Raw genomic sequence first — 16,356 nt, forward strand, 5'->3', positions numbered from 1 at the left:
CTCGTTTAATATGGGTGTCCCACAGCACACTTTCGATCGGGATGAAGTCAGAAAAGCATCAAATTTCTTAGTCACAATTGGCTCCCTCCTGCAAGCTACAAGAGGGAGCCAATTGCAGTTGAAAATTTTGATCTGGATCGGGCTTGATCAAAATTGAAATTCGCCATATGACATCGATATAAAATGCAGTTTCAGCTCTCTCAAGCCATGCACATGAAGTTTGAGCCAATGTCGATCCTGCTCAGCGATGTTAGGCCTAGCAGAGCCGCCAAGTTCGTCCTCCAGCTACCAGCACACCTGAGCTTTTAAAAAGTAAGCTGTTAAGACGAAGGAAACTGCTTAACTATTTCAGTTATGGCCTTAGCAATGTGAAATCAACTACTACTTACTTGGCATGATACGTACAGCATAAGCGGAGAGCAGCGACACATCACTGTGCCAACGTCTGTACATGTAACCGTCTCTGAAAGCTGCCTATTGCATTTGCTACGTAGATGAGTGGGTCCTTGGATGTTGTTATGCTGCCACATTTCTTAATTGCAGAGATGCATGGTTTACCTCTGCACCAAAAGGGAAAAAAGAAAAGGTGCATTCGGTACAGCAGCATAAATAACTGCCTCGCTGAGTTACCAATGATGTCAGCGAAGGCATCTGTGTTTTTGCAAGAGAACCACATGGCTTTGATTCTCCCATGTTGCGTTAGCACTGACTCGATGGCAAGAAATGGGCCCCCTTCACCACTGTACTCATAAGGGAGAACCTTTCACGTGGTAGTGTGCACATGCTAGAGTGTGGAAGCACAAGGCAGCCTGTGTGGAACACGCTTTGGCGAAAAAAAGAAGAAAAGACTACGTCTGGAATCAACAAGCCAACTTCCAATCACCTTTTGTGAAACTTGTTTCCATATCTGCCCACAGTTCCAGTATATTTTTGCGTGCAGTCCCTTCAAGTCTGTTGCTCCTCGCAAGTAGTTCTTTTTTGCTTCCCATTCTCTTGTTCTCTGTACATTACATGAGTTCCTAAACTTCGCTCCGTTCCTCACGATTTCCTTCCACAAGTGGCACAGCTGACCCGAACACCAAGAAAAATGGAGCTGAGGCAAACGGTGCTGAGAAGCGGAGCAAGAAAGACCTGTTGGCTTGAGCCGGACAACAATGTTTGGGAAGCGAACAGCTGTCAGAGGGCGCCGGTTAAGTGCCAGAAAAATTAGAGGCCCTCTAAACGACACGTCTTCTTCTCTTGTCACCAAGTCGACAAGCAAGAGCTCACCTGCCATCTGCTCTTGTGCAATTCATTGAGCAACGCACCATACAAGCTTCGTGGGATGCCAGCCAAACTGTGAGCACGCTGTGTTATTCGGTTGGAATGCTTTGTAGGCTTAGATATATATCTCACTTGCCCCCATGTCCTGTGTCCCTGTATTTGCACTTTTTATACTTGAACATATATTTGCAGAGAGAAGGGAGATTTAAAATATGCTTACAGGGTATTTACAATGCGTCCACTGGCATACAAGGCATACAAGATGGAAGACAGTTTACGCGTCATCAGCGAACATTATCATCTTCTGCACTGTCCTCAGCTCCATCTCAGGCAGTGCTTGGTAACATGTCTTTCGGTGGCGAAGGCACCATCCTGGTGCTTGCTAGGCCGTCTAAGTAATATCACTTGAGGCAGGTGACATGGATGACACCAGTGGAATGTCAAGACATGGTGGAATTGAGAGGCGTGACTTCATATGTGACGTTGGTCACTTGGTGCAAGACACGGTACGGCCCAGAGTAAGGTGAAATCAAATTTATGCAAAGGCCAACTTGCCATGACAGTGCCCAAAAAAGGACCATATCACTAGGGTTCAAGTGGGCATCGCGGTGGCAAGCATCATAGAAGTGTCATTGCCTTTCATACAAAGTGGTAAGCCTCAGGCGTGCAACCTGGCACGCCTTTACAGCTACGAAGATGGCATCGTGGGCGTATTCTGACGACATCGCAAGAATGGTGGGAGGGAGCGTGTCAAACGGCAGCGTGGGCTTTCTTCTGTATGGAGATAAACTCACAGAATCATGTCAGGAAGAATTATAGGCAAATGTTACGAAAAGCAGAACGGTGTTCCAGTCATGATGGTCGGCAGAAACATACATAGCAAGCATGTCTTTGATAGTTCTATTAAGACACTCTGTGAAACTGTAGTCTGAGGGTGGTACGCCATTGTCAACTTGTGTTTTGTAGCGCAGGAGTGCAAGAAGTCTTGGACAACCTTTGATATGAAATAGTGGTCCCAGTCTGCGAGGAGCTGCCGAGGAGCACCGTGGTGAAGTATGAAGTCTTTGAGGAGGAAGTCGGCGACATCCGTAACACAGCTGGTAGGGAGAGCCCGAGTGATCGAGTACCTGGTCATGTAGTCAGCAGCAACTGCTGTCCACTTACCATATTTATTAGAATCTAGGCCAATAGTTTTTTTTTTTTTCCAATAATCACATGCCAAACTTTAGGGTCGGCTTAGGTTCGAGGATTTTAAAAAGCGCGCCAGGTTGTAATTTAAATTGATAAATATGGTGCATAGCTAGTGCCATCTAGAAGTCAGTATCGCAGCCGCTATTAGCTGTGTCAGTAGCCAATGGAAGTACACGAGCGACATCAATATTTTGACCTGTGTCGTATCGGCTTGCGGCCTGGCCCATAGTGTGGCATTATCGTAATGATACCAAACATTGGATGCTACTATAGTGCCGCTTTCAAGTGAAAAGTTGTAGAGGTATCGTCAAACGTTCAATCCGGGTGGAACTTCAGCATTGATGGGGAAAACGTCCATCGTAGGAGAGGGCAATGGGGGATGCTTTCTGCATGTGCCTCAATGAGGAGATTACAGTAACAAAGAAAATAAGCGTGCGATAGCAGAGACTTGTTCATCGAGATCGCGCAGCGTTTTTATGTGTGTGAGCCGTGCTGCACTGTCTGCGCATGCATGGATGCGCACAAGCGTAGGTCTGGTCTGGGCTATAGCGACGATGCTGGCAGTGATGATGACGTACAGTGAGCTTGGCAAGTCCATATTAAATAAATGCTGTTTTCATTTTGCGAACACTGTCCTCATTTTTTTTGTTCGGCATACATTCGAGGTAAGTTTTTTTTACTTTTTCTGGCTTCAGACATTCGGGGGTCGGCTTAGAATTGGGGCCGGCCTAGATTCGATTGGGGCCGGCATATTTCTGCAGGCAGAGAACGGGAAAGGGCCAAGAAGTTCAAGACCAACCCTAAAGAATGGCTCCGATGGTATGTCAAGGGTTTGAAGATGGCCAGGTAGGAGTACTACCGGTTTCTTGTGGCACTGGCATTGCTCACAGGAAGCGACATAACGGCGGATGGAATGGTAAATACTGGGCCAAAAGAAGTGACGAAGAACATGGACGTACGTCCTAGACTCCAAGATGACCTGCAGTAAAAACATTGTGTAGCTGTGCTAGGACAGTTTGATGCACATGTATGGGAATAACGCAGAACAGTTCAGGATCGTCAGGGTGCATGTCGTAGCGGCACAAGATGCCATCCTGCAGCACAAACATACACAGAGAAAGGGAAAGTGTCTCAGAAGTTAGCCGGAAAATCAGGTCTTGTAAGTAGGGGTCATGACCAATGGCGTAGCCAGAAATTTTGTTCACGGGGGAGGGGGGGGGGGCTCACATTGCAGCTCGGCATCCTCGGTATAGAATTCGTCAAAGGATCAAATACATGAATAATATCTGTATTGCCATTGCCAAATATGCTGCAAACGGGTTTGAACGCTCCCTCTCTCACTGTGAAGACAAGTAAAATGTATTTTTTTCATGAAAGAATATACTCATATGTCTCAAAAATTGGGGCCGAAATAACTGATATCAATGCTCATATGTTTCTTGGCTATTTAATAAGTAGTGATCATCATCATCAACATCATCAGCCTGGTTACGCCCAATGCAGGGAAAAGGCCTCTCCCATATTTCTCCAACAACCCTGGTCATGTACTAATTGTGGCCATGCCGTCCCAGCAAACTTCTTACTCTCATCCGCCCACCTAACTTTCTGGCGGCCCCTGCTACGCTTCCCTTCCCTTGGAATCTAGTCCGTAATCCTTAATGACCATCGGTTATCTTTCCCTCCTCATTACATGTCCTGCCCATGCCCATTTCTTTTTCTTGATTTCAACTAAGATGTCATTAACTCGCGTTTGTTCCCTGACCCAATCTGCTCTTTTCTTATCCCTTAACGTTACACCTATCATTCTTCTTTCCATAGCTCGTTGCGTCGTCCTCAATTTGAGTAGAACCCTTTTCGTAAGCCTCCAGGTTTCTGCCCTGTAGGCGAGTACTGGTAAGACACAGCTATTATATACTTTTCTCTTGAGGGATAATGGCAACCTAATGTTCATGATCTGAGAATGCCGGCCAAACGCACCCCAGCCCATTCTTATTCTTCTGATTATTTCCGTCTCATGATCCGGATCCGCAGTCACTTACCTGTCCTAAGTAGATGTATTCCCTTACTACTTCCAGTGCCTCACTACCTATCGTAAACTGCTGTTCTCTTCCGAGACTGTTATACATTATTTTAGTTTTCTGCAAATTAATTGTTAGACCTACCCTTCGGCTTTGCCTCTCCAGGTCAGTGAGCATGCGTTGCAGCTGGTCCCCTGAGTTACTAAGCAAGGCAATATCATCAGCGAATCGCAAGTTACTAAGGTATTCTCCATTAACTCTTATGCCCAATTCTTCCCAATCCAAGTCTCTGAATACCTCCTGTAAATACGCTGTGAATAACATTGGAGAGATCGTATCTCCCTGCCTGACGCCTTTCTTTATTGGGATTTTGTTGCTTTCTTTATGGAGGACTACGGTGGCTGTGGAGCCGCTTTAGATATATTTCAGTATTTTTACATACGGCTCGTCTACACCCTGATTCTGTAATGCCTCCATGACTGCTGAGGTTCCGACAGAATCAAATGCTTTCTCGTAATCAATGAAAGCTATATATAAGGGTTGGTTATATTCCGCACATTTCTCTATCACCTGATTGATAGTGTGAATATGATCTATTCTTGAGTAGCCTTTACGGAATCCTGCCTGGTCCTTTGGTTGACAGAAGTCTAAGGTGTTCCTGATTCTATTTGCGATTACCTTAGTAAATAGTTTGTAAGCAACGGACAGTAAGCTGATCGGTCTATAATTTTTCAAGTCTTTGGCGTCCCCTTTCTTATGGATTAGGATTATGTTAGTGTTTTTCCAAGATTCCGGTACGCTCGACGTTATGAGGCATTGCGTATACAGGGTGGCCAGTTTCTCTAGAACAATTTGCCCACCATCCTTCAACAAATCTGCTGTTACCTGATCCTCCCCAGCCACCTTCCCCCTTTGCATATCTCCCAAGGCTTTCTTTACTTCTTCCGGTGTTACCTGTGGGATTTCGAATTCCTCTAGACTATTTTCTCTTCCACTGTCGTCGTGGGTGCCACTGGTACTGTATAAATCTCTATAGAACTCCTCAGCCACTTGAACTATCTCATCCATATTAGTAATGATATTGCCGGCTTTGTCTCTTAACGCATACATCTGATTCTTGCCAATTCCTAGTTTCTTCTTCACTGTTTTTAGGCTTCCTCCGTTCCTGACAGCATGTTCAATTCTATCCATATTATACTTCCTTATGTCAGCTGTCTTACGCTTGTTGATTAACTTCGAAAGTTCTGCTAGTTCTATTCTAGCTGTAGGGTTAGAGGCTTTCATACATTGGTGTTTCTTGATCAGATCTTTCGTCTCCTGCGATAGTTTACTGGTATCCTGCCTAACGGAGTTTCCACCGACTTCCTTTGCACACTCCTTAATGATGCCCACAAGATTGTCGTTCATTGCTTCAACAGTAAGGTCCTCTTCCTGAGTTAAAGCCGAATACCGGTTCTGTAGCTTGATCTGGAATTCCTCTATTTTCCCTCTTGCCGCTAACTCATTGATCGGCTTCTTATGTACCAGTTTCTTCCGTTTCCTTCTCAGGTCTAGGCTAATTCGAGTTCTTACCATCCTGTGGTCACTGCATCGCACCTTGCCGAGCACGTCCACATCTTGTATGATGCCAGGGTTAGCGCAGAGTATGAAGTCTATTTCATTTCTAGTCTCGCTGTTCGGGCTCCTCCACGTCCACTTTCGGCTATCCCGCTTGCGGAAGAAGGTATTCAGTATCCTCATATTATTCTGTTCCGCAAACTCTACTAATAACTCTCCCCTAAGTAGTGATAATATCACACAAACTTTAGAACTATATTAGTTCGAAACCAGCAGAGCAGTGCATGCCGCTGATATGAAAAATGTAATGGCCGTGAAATTAACAAGTTGAGGACAAGTATTTTAATGAAACTTTGTCATTCAAGAACCTTGTTTACATTTTTGTACACATGGAATGGCCAGAGAAAAATTTCAATGATGCTGTCCTTTGTATCAATGTACTGCGCAGGAGCAGCTGTCACCGATCATGTATTGTGAGTAATTGCACTGAATTTACAGTCGCAACAGAAACCACATACAAGAATCAGGACTTCTGCAAAACATATGAGGGCGAGTTAAATGAAAGTGAGCGAATGCGAATATATCACAAATGCAGCACTTTATGTAAGAGTGGCCTCCATGAGCATTGAGACATTTGTCCCACTGACTAACGAGTGGCGTGATTCCCATCTCATAAGGCTCCTTGGGTCGCTGCTTTAAAAAGTCTGTAACTGATTTCTTCACGTCATCGTTCGACACGAATCTGGTTCCCTTGAGCCGTTTTTTCAATTGCCCCAAATTGTGGAAGTCGCAAGGCGACAGATCTTGGTTGTAAGCATGATGTTGCAGTGTTTCCCACTTGAACTTTGCCATTGTGTATTAACCACATCAGCGACGTGGGGACGGGCATGCAGCAAGATGACCCCGTGTCTCAATTTTTCACGTCGTTTGTTCTTGATTGCTACATGCAGCCGATCCAGCGTTTCACAATATTGGAAACGATTGACAGCCTCTCCAGGTTTAGCGAATTCGATCAATAATGGCTCCTGATCGAAAAAAAAAAAAAGTCAACCGCACCTTTCCAGCAGAAATGACTGCCTTTGTTTTTCTTGGGGGTGGTAAATTCAAATGTTACCACTGTAAGCTTCGCCGTCGTGTTTCAGGCTCGTAGTAGTGGCACCATGATTTGTCCCTGGTCACAATTGCAGACAAGTCCTCACCCTCATCGTGATACCGGATTAGATGAGTCAAGGCAGCGCCGAACCTCTCCGTCTTCTGGCGGGGGTTCAAAATCTTGGGCATCCATTGTGCACACAAGAGCCCATAACCGAGATGTTCATGAATTATGGTGTGACCCAAACCGTGACTGATGTTCACACACCCTGCCGATTCATCTATGCTTATCCTCCGTTCTTGTCTAACCAGCCTTTGCAATTGTGTTGGGGGTGATTGCCCGGTGGCTTTGGTCCGGTCTCGGATCGTCTTTGCAACTTTCACGTCCTTTAAACAGTTTGCTCCGACGCTTTACAGTGGCCAATGAAATGAAATGTTCACCATACACGGCAGCCATACGGTAACTAATTTCTTTTTGGGAAACGTTTTCATCTGTCAAACACCTCACGACACCACGCTCTTCAACTTTTGGAGTGTCTTTTATTTTTTATATCATAAGAAGCCAACAAACATTGACGCCAAGGACAACATAGGGGAAATTACTTGTGCTTAATAAATGAAATAAAGAAACGATAAATTAACGGAAATTAAAGTGGATGAAAAAACAACTTGCCGCAGGTGGGAACCAAACCCACAACCTTCGCATTTCGCGTGCGATGCTCTACCAATTGAGCTACCGCGGCGCCGTTTTCCCATCCACTTTCTTGGATATTTATGTGTCCTAGTAGAACCCTGGGAGCGTTAGCCAGTGCCACCACTCACAGACCTTGGTGGCGGACGTGGAACGTCTTTTTTGCCGCAGGCATCACGAGAACGTGATTTATTTAGGGTGAAGGCAACTGGTCAATAAACCCACATATGCTACCTGAAGGCATCAGTGTTGCCGGATTCAAGACCCTCGTTACTTAATAATGAGAAGAAAGGGGGTTAACCGAGGGGCCTGATTTTTATTAGTCATATCATAAGAAGCCAACAAACATTGACACCAAGGACAACATAGGGGAAATTACTTGTGCTTAATAAATGAAATAAAGAAACGATAAATTAATGGAAATTAAAGTGGATGAAAAAACAACTTGCCGCAGGTGGGAACTGAACCCACAACCTTCGCATTTAGCATGCGATGCTCTACCAATTGAGCTACCACGGCACCGTTTTCCCATCCACTTTCTTGGGTATTTATGTGTCCTAGTAGAACACTGGGAGTGTTAGCCAGTGCCACTTTAATTTCCATTAATTTATCGTTTTTTTATTTCATTTATTAGGCACAAGTAATTTCCCCTATGTTGTCCTTGGTGTCAATGTTTGTTGGCTTCTTATGACTAATAAAAATCAGGCCCCTCGGTTAACCCCCTTTCTTCTCGATATTTTTTATGTCACACAACCATGTTCAACCCAGTGTATGAGAGCTATAATGAACATTTATCCTCACACCTGTGTGTCACTTTTGTAAATGAGAAATGCCTGTGTGCTCTGTGCACGCCTCGTAGTTAATGAACTGAACCATTATTGCGTGGGGGGGGTTGGCTTACATTTACTTTACTCGCCCTCGTTCATTAGAAATGTGAAGATACAATGGGAATATACAAATGTGAAGATACAGCTTGATAAAGGGCAAAAAAGTATCACTGGAAACGAAGTTCCCTACAAATACACGCAAGTCCTCGCAACAAATATTTAAATATACGTATTAGTCTCCGATAAATCCACATATCTAAGAAAAAGCTACTGTATATAATGTGTCAAGCAAGGCAAATAAACATGTTGTGCAATCACAGACTAACAGATAATAGAATCAAAATCAAATCAAAATCAATCAAATCAAAATCGCTTTATTTCAGGGTATTTCCTGCTGAGACAGAGACTAAAGGCTGAAATAGCCTGACTGGGCCCCTGCCCCCGTTCAGTTCATACAGCGTTTACGCGTACAATAACATATACAGTAACGTGCACATTATATTAAAATTACAGTTGCACTCAATGAACAGCCGATGAAGGAAAGAAAGTGACTTCTAATACATCAGATAAGAAGTATGAAATGCATACATGTGTACATAGATCACGCAGATAGATATACATATAGAAAAGGTCACACAGGATTCATGTGTTATATAGCTAGGTAGACCCTTTATCCTGTTACAGATATGTAGATAACGACTATATACACCAGTACATTGTGCTGACAAAACAGAAAAAAAAAGAAAATCAGGAATGTCATGGTCATAGTAGAAAGTAATGTAAAACAGTCTACAATACACATCCTGTTCTGACAAGGAACGTTTTGTACATTCTTTTAAGTTTACCACGGCTGTCTGCCCAATTTATTATGTCTTTCTGTTTATTTAGAATCTGTATAGCTTGATACGTTACCGATTGTTTCCCGTAATTTGTCCTAATCTTCGGAAGCGTCCTCCTATGCTAATACGAAGGCCCCCCCTCCCCCTATGTGCAGTGCGTGACAGAAGGCGGTGCGCTTCTTCCTCGCTGTTGTCCATTGCGAATACAAGACTGAGCCACAATTGTCGGCTCACACATGCCACCTCCACCACTCCATGCTTTCACTTGCACATACAGCATGCGGTCACAATGTTATCACCCTTGGAATTTATACGAAACATGAGGGAGACGGTGACGGCAGGAATGCGCCTGGAGTGTCAACATAATTGCTATCGCAATAATATATTAAGAGTATCCGACAACTGAAGCGTCGCGTGGCCCATTACTTTCCACAAAAGAAGTAACAAGATCGAATTCTTACCATACGACAATTCGCTGCGCCGCAATGATGTCTTTTTTTTTTTCTTTTGTGGGGCGGCGGCACCGAAATAGAGAGAGAGAAAAAAAAAGAAACGCAAAGGAAAGCGTGTTGACTACAATCGAATACCTACTTTGGGCACTTAATATAGCTACCGAAGCAATATCCAAGAAATAGTGAGACGTTTGGTTCACAGAGAACCATATGCACACTGCTCGGTATCCTACACCTATGAGACAAGACTTTCTGGAGAGGTTGTGCTCAAGCAAAGCGTTGCAATACGTCGAGTCCTCACGGTGATGGCGGCAAGAGACCACTGTTTCTTTTTCGCGTGTGCTAGTCAGAAGGCATTCAAAGCTCTGCCAGGCGAAAATCCAGTCAGCCAGAGAAAATAGGTGCACAGTGCGATGGTCGGGGCAACACGAGAAAAATGCATGCACTCTGGCTGGCTCTAGCAGCCCGGGGGTAGCGAGAACAAGAAAACTGAAGAGGCTCAATGTGTCCTCGCTAAAAAAAGTCAAAGTACAAAAATAAGAACGTAGTTACCTTTGCTGGCTTTGTTCTCTTGACATGGATGCTTTTGCGCAGGTGAAAAAAATGTTGATATTCTTTTCTGTGACATGACGGCGCAAATGAACCACCACAACCATTCGTCTCATAGGACCTCGCTGCGTGCTTTGCCAACTTGTCTGATAGTGTATTGCTAGCTTGTTTTGTTGTATGGTCCGACGTATTACTTTAGAAATGTTAATGCACCTTTGGTGGCATCAAATGTTTATAACAACATCAAACCCACAAAGTTTCGGAATTGAAAATCTAAGCCCCGACTTTGGAAATGTCAATGCACCTTTTGCATCAAAAGTTTATGAGAGCTTTATATGCATAAAGTTTCAGAAATGAAATCCATGTGCTCCATAGATTCCGCGGCCTCTGTGAGATGCTGCGACAAGCCCTCTCGCCATCAAAACTCCCTGAAAACTTTATGCTCGAATGGGGCTCCCGTGTTATGCGACTACAGGTGCATGGTCGCTGCCATGAAATTTAGCCCGAACTCACAATGTTCATGCCGAAATGTCTTTTCGAGCGTGAAAAAGACATTCAAGAAAAAATCCAGAATGATTTCCGGCACCTCGAGGTTGTTTTGGTTGGTGGTGCATGACAGCACGAAAATATTTCGGGAACGGGGGCTTTAGCTCCCATACGCCCTTTTCGGGTAACGCTCCTGTTTACGGCATTGCTCATCTCTGATGTTCTGAAACGCAGTAAGCGACAGCACACAGGAAAACCCAAAAATGCAGCAGCAGCAGCTTGAGCATGTTGCCTAAACGCTTCTTGTTTGCACAGCTCCTGGATTTCTTTGCCGGTCATGCCGTTCCGTCTCCAAGGCATGGCGTGCTCTGCACCGGCCGAACACATGGTTATTACCGGCAATTCGTCATGGTTCAGCCCTATCGACCAGGCATATGATTGGTGTGAATTTCCTGTGCACGGTCTTCCTCTGGCGATTCTGCGCACTCCTGTGAATGCACCTAGCATGGCTACTCCAACAGGTGACACCATCGGATCGGTGACGTCAAGCTTCGTCAGTATAAGAGCTCCATCGTCCCAGCGCCCCGGAAGTGGGCAAAGCAGCAGCAGCAGCAGCAGCTTCAGCATGTTGCCTAAATGCTTCTTCTTGTCTGCACAGGTATGTTACTTAGACAAGTCGTACTGTATCCGATCCGATAATCGATTCCCGCTGCTGCTGTTTTTCCCACACAGTTGTTTGTGTAGTAGACTGGCGACTTTAAATAGTGCTTTGACAGCTTTGTTACGGTTTAAAATGAGTCTTTTGACATGTGGCGATGTTGAGTCAAACCCTGGCCCAACAGAAAAAGAAATGTTGCAACTTTTATCTGGCCAAAGTAGCATGGCTGCCTCTATCAATGATGTACTGACTAAACAGAGTACAATTGAAACAGACATCACTGATTTAAAAGAGCACATGCTCAACCTGGAAGCTCAACTGAGTACTTCACGCTTATTACAAACTGATGTTATTAATGTCAAGAAAACAGTAACTGATTTGGAATATAACGTCTCCAGTTTGCTAGGTACAGTCGATGAACTAGAAAACAGAGGTAGAAGAAATAATTTGATCGTGTATGGTCTAAATGAATAAGACGGGGAGACAAACAACAGTCTCTTGAATGTGATCAAAAAAGATGTTTTCAAGGAAAGGCTTGGACTTACTATTAATAACATAGAAAGATGTCACAGGCTAGGAAGGAAAAAAGAAAAAGCCCGTTTCGTGATCTTAAGGTTCTATCTTAAGGGCTATCGCGATAAAAGTTCAGTGCTGAAAGAGTGCAAAAAGCTTAAAGGGACAACGATTTCTATAACAGAGGACTTTTCTTTGAAAGTTCGGGAGATAAGAAAAAAATTATGGCAAAGCTCAAAGGAAGAACATGATCAGAGCTCCAAAGTTAAACTAGTTTTTGATAAGTGCAGCATAGATGGTGAAATGTTTTTGTAGGATGTGGAAAAGGACAAACGCTGTAAGCTAAAAAGAAGGAGCAAATGACACGATAACCGTTGCCAATCACTATTCACCATCTTAAACCTCAACTGCCGCAGCGTTGTAAGCAAATTAGTACAGCTTGAAGGCATCCTTTGCTCGCTTGACCCCGATATTGCCGTAGTGACTGAAACCTGGTTAAATGAAGTTATATATGATAGTGAATTTGTCCCAATAAACTACAGAATAATGTGCAAAAACCGTGATAGAAGAGGAGGGGGTGTAGCCATTCTTTCTAAACATTACCTTCAAATTTTAAGAATGCCGAACACCTCGGGAGTAGAAAGCATTTTCTGCAACTTTAGTATTAACGTCAAATACATTCTTGGTGCCGTGTACAGGCTCCATAACTCACCTGTTGCGAACTAGGAACGCTTAAGAGAATACATGTACACCCGTATAAAACAAGCAGATAAACCAATCTTAACTGGTGATTTTAACCTGCCAAATGTCGACTGGACCACATTCACGTCCGGCTCCACCACAAATATTTATAGTGAAATGATTGATATTGCTTTCGATTTTGACTTATTACAGGTAGTTAAGGATTTCACTAGAACCCACAAAGACTCAAATGCAGTTCTCGAGTTGTTTTTTTTGTAAGTGGAAATATACAACATAACGTCTCATGTATGGTCACAGATAGCATTTCAGATCATCAAGCAGTAGTATTGTTGTTGCAATGTGCCCCTCGCAGTAAAAATGATAAGATTCAGTATTACCCGAATTTTTCCCGTGCAGATGACGCGTCCGTAATTCACACTAGCATTTTATCTGGACGACTTTAAAAATAACACTGCTAGCATGAATGATCCGTGGCTTTCATTTAAAGGCGTTATATTCAACTGTATGCAACAGTTTGTTCCAAAGATTGCAAGGAAGGCTACACGTCGGAATCTCTGGATTTCCCGGGAGACGTTGCACCAGCAATGCAAGCTTAAACGGCCTAAAAATTCCGCAAAAATGAAAACTTGTTCAAATTCTGGAAGGGTCATTGAGAAAGCGTCAAATAAATTAAAACAAATGATCATAAATGACAAAGAGAATTACTATAATGTACAGCTTCCTAGTTTTATGAAAATGTCTCCAGGGAGATTCTGAAGGACGATGACTCATTATTTTTCCCTGTCCAATATGTTTTCCTGTCCCTTTTTCCTTCCCTTCCCTGTCGATATGTACACGATGAGCAGGTTGTATGTTCTGCTTTTAACAATCATTTCAGTAGTGTATTCACAATGCATGATGGTTGTCTGCCTTCTTTTTACATGCATTTGCCTTCAATTCCCAATATTGTTATTTCTGAGAATGGTATATGTCACTTACTGTTGAAGATTGATGAAAAAAAAATCCCCCAGTCCAGATGGCATACCAAATGCCTTCTTAAAACGCTATGCCGAGTGGTGTGCGAAATACTTATAAATTTTGTTTTAAAAAATCGCTTCAGGATGGCATGCTTCCGGGTGACTGGAAAGCAGCAATAATCAAACCTTTACATAAATCGGTAAACAAGAATTGTATAAAACTATCGACCAATTTCTCTGTCTTCAGCAACATGCAAAATTTTTGAACACATAATATATAAGCATGAATAAAGGGAAAATCAGACATCCACCCATTCATAGCAATTGCTACAAAGGAAACCCTTTGCTTCTCTCCACCTTGCGGGTTTCCGCAGAACCACTACGTCAATCTATAAGCATGTAATCGGTTTCTTTGATGAGCATTGCGTATTGACAGACGCTCAACACGGATTTCAGCAGGGCTTTTCCACAAACACTCAGTTAATAGAAACAATTCACGATTTCGCCAACAAAATAAATAATAGAAAACAAACCGATGCTATATTCATGGATTTCAGTAGAGCATTCGACAAAGTAACCCACAGCTAATTATTTTACAAATCAAGTTTTATAGTTTGAAACGATAAGCTATTAAACCTAACCAACTGTTTCCAATTCGTCAGGATAAACCAGACTTCTTACACCACATTACCTGTTGCTTCTGGCATTCCCCAGGGATCCGTGCTGGGTCCTCTTTTATTTTTGCTTTATATAAGTGGCATTCGCAATATTCTATCTGGCAAAATTAAACTTTACGCAGATGACCGTATACTATATGATAAAACTGACTCCCCCAAAGATCAAATCAGGCTAAATAGTGACTTTGGCAAAATATTTGCATGGTGCCATCAATGGCAAATGGCTATTAACTATGAAAAAATTGTCTTTATGAGAATAACAATAAGAAAAAAGCCCCTTCTCTTCCACTATTGTGCCCAGAACACTTATATCTCCGAAGTATCTCACTGTAAATAGTAAATATCTCGGTATACACATATCTCACAATCTTTCCTGGTCAAAACATACTGACATTGTAATGGCCAATTGTCTTCACAAATTGTTCATACTCAGACGGTCTCTAAAATTCTCCACACCAGCTGTCCGCCTCCTGGCATATAATACAATAGTTCGTCCTAATTTAGAATATGCAATAATAATTTGGGGCCCCTACACAAAAACAAATACTGAAAAATTAGAAAGAATTCAACAGAAAGCCGTTCGAGTTATCTACAATTCTTACCGTCGAACTTCTATAACAGATCTCCTTTAACATAGTGGCTTCTCTTTAATTACAGAACAAAATCATGTTCCCCGATTAAAATGATTTTTTCAGCTAATAAATGGCCACTACCATACCGATACCTCGCCCATCTTAACACCTTTAACTGGCTATGCTACTCGTCATAAACACTCCCTAGCAGAAACCTTGTTAACACTGCATAACAACTGGTTCAAATACTCTTATTTTACAAGACCAATAGTTGATTGGAATAAAGCATGGTTGTCGTCGACTCCAAGGTTTGAGAGAGAGTCGGCGGATGAAGTGGGATGTCGGGTATGAAGTCGTTGCCTATGCAACTTGTCGTAACTTTGGCACAATTCTATCAATTCAGCGACAGTGTGAGGACTTTTCTATAATAACATTTGAAATGCGTCGTCCTGAATAACCTTCATTATATGTTTGATCTTGCCCTCCTCCGACACCAACGCGTTCACCCGTTTGCAAAGGTCAACAATGCCTTCAGTGTAGCTTGTGAAGTTCTCTCCGGCCTCTTGGGATCGTGTGCACAAACGCTAACAATAAAATTTAAACAGCACTAAACAACAGGACCAGAATGAAGAGGAGACAAACACAGCGCTGAAATAGTAAATAGTAAATAGTTGTTGTGCACGAAGCTTTCGTACTGCTCACCGACCGAAAATTTGGGTAAAGCTGGTCTTAAAGAGCAACCATGAAGTGAGGTCAGCTTCATGGTTTAGAAACCATAGTTTCGCAACGTCTGTAAGATAGAATGCGACGTTTTTTGCCTTGGTAACATCGTCCCACTGGTTATGGGCACTCAGTCACTCATAAGAAGAGATCCAATCTTGAACGTCCTTGTCATTTTTACCGGAAAAGACAGGGGGATCTCGCTGACACCGGCACAAACCAAGGTGGCCGGCGCCGTTGGAGGAGTCCCAGGTAGCACACACAGTCTTCAAAACGTATTAATGGATTCAATGTCTCAAATAGATTTTTGACCAATCTCGATGCATTAAAAAAGTCGCAAGCAGGATAGCTTAAAAAGGAGGGGTGAATACATTTCAAAAACGTTTTCATAAGCCTGGCCATATCTGTTCATAAAGCGTGCTGGGTTGTCGACAGGGCCATTCATGGCGGGAGAATTCTCCATTCATCAAGCAGCACTCGTGTCAATTGCTGCTGTATTCTCCCTGCATGAGCATGAGCTCGGCTAGGAAAAAGAAACATTTTGTGGTGTTGACCTCACGTCACAAGAGACGAACGATTGGAAACGAAGTTGA

The 16,356-nt window shown here is 43.1% G+C and overlaps 1 protein-coding gene across 11 annotated transcripts in view; it reads right to left on the reverse strand.

The window, feature by feature from the left end:
• The window catches only part of Wnk (Wnk kinase), a 540,152-nt gene that overhangs the window by 292,092 nt on the left and 231,704 nt on the right, over nucleotides 1-16,356 (reverse strand). The gene's annotated exons all lie outside the window — the stretch shown is intronic.

This window comes from Dermacentor albipictus, chromosome 6, assembly GCF_038994185.2.
Source record: "Dermacentor albipictus isolate Rhodes 1998 colony chromosome 6, USDA_Dalb.pri_finalv2, whole genome shotgun sequence".
NCBI lineage: Eukaryota > Metazoa > Arthropoda > Arachnida > Ixodida > Ixodidae > Dermacentor > Dermacentor albipictus.